Genomic DNA, 4522 nt, shown 5'->3' with positions numbered 1-4522 from the left:
GAGGAAGAGCAATTTTAATAAAGCATGTTCTCTAGAGTATACCTATCCTCTATTTATCTGTTATGAATCCTCCATTAAATGTTCTGAATCAAGTTCAGATAATGATGACCCAATTTATTTGGAGTAGCTGTACAGGGAGAAAGGGAAGACATTGGTCAAAATGGAAGGATTTATGTCTTTCGAAAAAATAAGGTATGGGATTTAGACTGCTTCAGGATATCCCAAAATCCTTGTTCTGTAAATTATGGTGGTATTTTAGGACAAAGAATTTAGTGTGGAGTTGTTACAGGAATATTAATTACTGCAAAAAGATGCATGCTAATCTGGTGATGTGGAAAGTGAAAGGAGGATCTCAGGTGTAGAAAAAATGCTACAAGCAAGAGATCTTATTGAGCATCAGATTGGATGGAGTGTGAGACAAGGTACAGTTTCCTTTGGGCATGACAATTGGACAGGTTTGGGGGATCTATACACTACTACAGGAGAAGAATCAGAATGGAATGATTCCTACAAGAATGTGAAGGATGTTATAAATGATGAGGAGTGGAATGTGGAATTATTGAAGAATATAATTCCAGAAGAAATGGTAGAACATATAATCAATAATATTAAGGTACCAAAAAAAGATCAAGCAATGGATAAGCCATATAGGATTTTAAATGCCAAAGGGAACTTCACAGTTAAATCAGCATAGCAGTACATTCGATACAAAGAAGAAGAAAATAAAATCTATAAATGAATATGGGTAAAGGGTTTACCTTTTAAAATTGCCTTTTTCATGTGGAGGGTCTGGAAATTAAAGGTAACAGTGGATGATAGAGTGAGAAGATGGGAAACTCATGGTCCATCCAAATGTTGGTGCTATGATACACCACCATAAGAAACCATGCCACATGTGTTTCTGAGGTCAGAAATTGCTTGGTCCTATTTTTCTCCTTTTGTAGGTATAAAAATTCATGACCCTCTTTTTAAGGGAGGCTATAATCTTAGTGGTGGGGAACTGAAGTCAAGAAGAGTTTGAAACCATATTATAAAGTAATACCAAGTATTATAGTAAGGTAATTATGGAAGAGGAGGAACACTAGTAGTATGAAGGAAAGAAGGCAACTTCACAACTAGTGCATAATGTGGTAAAAGCAGTGCATATGTTGTTGAAAGTTAGAAAGCCTAAAAGAATTTTCTCAGGCAATTGGTCAGAAATTCTTAGGAAAGTGGGAAGCATCAAGCTTAGGGTGAAATATAGTAAAGTGATGTGGGAATTTCCACCAAGAGGATGGGTCAAGTACAATACAAATTGGGCGTCAAGAGGGAATCCTGGACTAAGTTCTTTACTTTTTGTTAGAGGGATGAGCAAGGGGAGCTAATTTATGCAGAAGTAGCTTAAGTAGAAGATACAACCAACACAATAACAGAAGTTAATGACAGTATTGAAGGCAACACAACATTGCAAGCAAGCAGGTTATAATCAGGTACTTATACAGACAGATTTCATGCTTATTAAGAAAGTATTGAACAGGGAATGGGATTGTCCATGGTGCATTACAGACAGTGTAGCAGAAATTAAGGAGAACATTCAGGACAAACAAGTAGTAATACAACACATTTTTCAGGGAAGGAAATAAATTAGCAGATTATCTAGCTAATCATGTTTTGGATACAAATAACTGCAACTATAAATATTTTCACATGATGGAATCTGCAGGAAGGAGAATAGTCAACAGTGATAAATTACAGAGCCCTTACTTAAGAGTTTCATCCATCAAAGGATAATAGGGCGAACAAGGCTAAAGGATACAGTTTTTTGCAGCTAATTAATTACAAATGCCTCTTTGGCAACAAAAGAGTGAAATCCTATCTAGTCTAGGCTATTTCAGCCTTCAAAAGGACTTGGCAAAATGGGAAGAGCTAGGGTTGGTTTAGAATATGGAAACCTAATTAGTGAATACACCACTATAGGGCAAAAGCGTGAAGCTTCCCTTGCACTTCACAACGATTTTACCTGTATAAATGATGGAGTCTGATGTTTTGGAGAAGTCGGAAAGGAAGCAAGAGAAAAATTACCCAGTGATGAGATTCAACAATCAAAGAAGAGCTCCCTCTGCAAAACAACACAGGTATGACCATCTACCAAAGAACACAGCTGAAAAAAGGATAAAAGAGAGAAATCTTAAAATGCATACCAAAATAAAAGTTGAAGAGGCGGAGGCTTTACTTACTCTTGAAAGCTGAAGAAAAACATGTTGATAGAAACAAGAGGACAACATTGATGATCTACAAGAAGAGAAGAAGAATGGAGTTCAAATGAGGAGGCAACATAGCTCAGGAGTCCTACTTTCTTTTTATATGTAATAACAAGGATTACGTGGGCTTGGGCTTAGGCATTGGGTCTCCTAGTAGATGTAGGATTTATTTTCAAGGTGTTTTTAAATTTGGGCCACTTGGTCCGATTTTGTAATCTAAATTTTCTCATTTTGAAATAAAGCCCAAAATTTGATTTTAAAAAAAGCTTTGTAATTTCTTTGTTATGTGCCGATCTTTTTAAAATAGGGTAGCGTTATCATATGTTTGCGATTAACACTTGATTAATCAATCCACAAAGGTAAATTTTCTGTAAAAAAACTAGCGAACCTTAAAAGTTTGGCCAAGTATTTAGTTGATTATCTTGACTAAAAGAATAATTTGTTTATAAAAATAGACGTAGTAATTCCCACATTTGCTTAAAACAAATTAAATTTTCGGTATTCATTTAGTAGGAAAGTAAATCACTATTTTTTAGGAGTTTATCAACTAATTTCAATTTGCTTTAACAAACCAAATAATTTTGATGTCGTATATTTCAACGCTCATTCGAGTTTTCAGGTTTCAAAGGGTTAGAAATGCAAGGAATATATCTTTATCCGTTACTACGTACAAGGTATATTATTTTAGATTGTAATATGATAATTATTTTCATCATTATTATTGTTCATTATTATTACCAACATTACTATTATTATCACTATTATTTATACCACAATTATTACTACTATATTATTATTATTATTACTACTACTACTACATTTATTTAATATTTTTTTTGTAATTCCAACATATTCATAATCTTTCACATATTTTTCACATACTCTTAAATATACACTTCGTAAATAAATTCTCACGCCAGAAAAATACTTTTATTTACTCAATAGTAATTTTAGTTATACACTTAACTTCATATATCTTTAGATTTCCCTATAGAATTATAAGACTTTACACTTTCTAATATATGTGTAAATTGTATTACCATCCTTTTTCATATTTAAAATACATGTATATTCTGCAATAATTGTATTACTTTCTTGTACACGGTAGCATCACGTTTACTGTTCTTAAGTTTTCTTTTATTTTTTTTTATAAAAATAATAAATAAAAAATATATATAATAAAGAATTTCTTATCACCATTTAAGAAATAACGAAACAATAATTTTTTTTCTAAACTGGGTTTAAGGACTATCTTCGGATAGGCTCTGAGGGGTGCCTAACACCTTCCTCTCGAGTAACCAAAATTGTTACTCAGAATCTCAAAATAATTTCGATAGACCACAACAGAGTTTTATATAAAAAAATAGTTGTTCCTAACTTTCCTAAAAAATTTGATGGAGACTTTAAAAGAATGATTTCCAAAAATCTGAGTCACAACAAGCCACCACATGTGTGTTATTTCGAATGGTTCAAAATAGGTTATTACCTAAGTAGACTTAGTTAGGATTATCATGCTTTTATTTTGTTATATGTTTTACATGTATTTATATCCTACTTTGTATGAAAGGACGTATGCCAAATCCAAATTTGTGTTCCTTATTTACTTGAAAATATTACTTGTTACTAATTTATCACTTTCGTGATCCTATCGAGTCTTTAGTCGTACATAATTCACACATTGTGGTTCACACGAAAAGTGTCTTACACTCCTCCAAACTTTTTTTGAATTCTTTGGTTTTAGAGTTGGTGCAATTTGGTTAGTGCGTCTTCTCACAGCCATTCAGTCCTACTCTCAAATGTTTAGAAAAAAAAATCTCACTCTAGAAATAGGTCATATTGCATACACCTTAGGTGAGACGGTCTAAGGCATCGTCATCACAATTAGGAAGCTACCCTTTTGTCAAAGGTTACAAACTTGTCGACATATTTTTGTGTAAAGATTGGTGTGAACGGTCAAAATTAAAACACATAATGGATTTGAGATAAATAACTTATCATATCCTTTAATCTTTCTTTCAGATGGAAACCAACCAAATCATACCAAACATCTAAATGATTGTCTCATCCCCTCGTGGCAAATATTAAGGACATTCATAGAGATAAAGTCAAAGAGCACTTAGGCTCTTTGGTGTCACTCATGGATATTCAAGCCAATGAAGTACTCATGGAGATATTGGTTTTGGGATTCGATCACCACAATATTTTATTTTGCAGACTTCCAAATCACCCCAACTTTAGAAGACATCAATATTCTCATGGATTTACCTCTTGAAGGGATAATA

General features: G+C 33.0%; 1 long non-coding RNA gene across 1 annotated transcript; it reads right to left on the bottom strand.

Moving 5' to 3' along the window:
• Positions 1-1634: 1634 nt before the first annotated feature.
• LOC107848555 lies at positions 1635-2328 on the bottom strand. The gene is made up of 2 exons (XR_001668082.2): positions 2217-2328; positions 1635-2098 (listed from the first exon to the last, which is right to left on the bottom strand). It is a non-coding gene; the product is annotated as an uncharacterized LOC107848555 (long non-coding RNA).
• Positions 2329-4522: the final 2194 nt, after the last annotated feature.

Source organism: Capsicum annuum, chromosome 11 (assembly GCF_002878395.1).
Source record: "Capsicum annuum cultivar UCD-10X-F1 chromosome 11, UCD10Xv1.1, whole genome shotgun sequence".
Taxonomy (NCBI): Eukaryota; Viridiplantae; Streptophyta; class Magnoliopsida; order Solanales; family Solanaceae; genus Capsicum; species Capsicum annuum.
The sequence above is the reverse complement of the archived record's forward strand: the minus strand, read 5'-3'. Positions and strand labels throughout refer to the sequence as shown.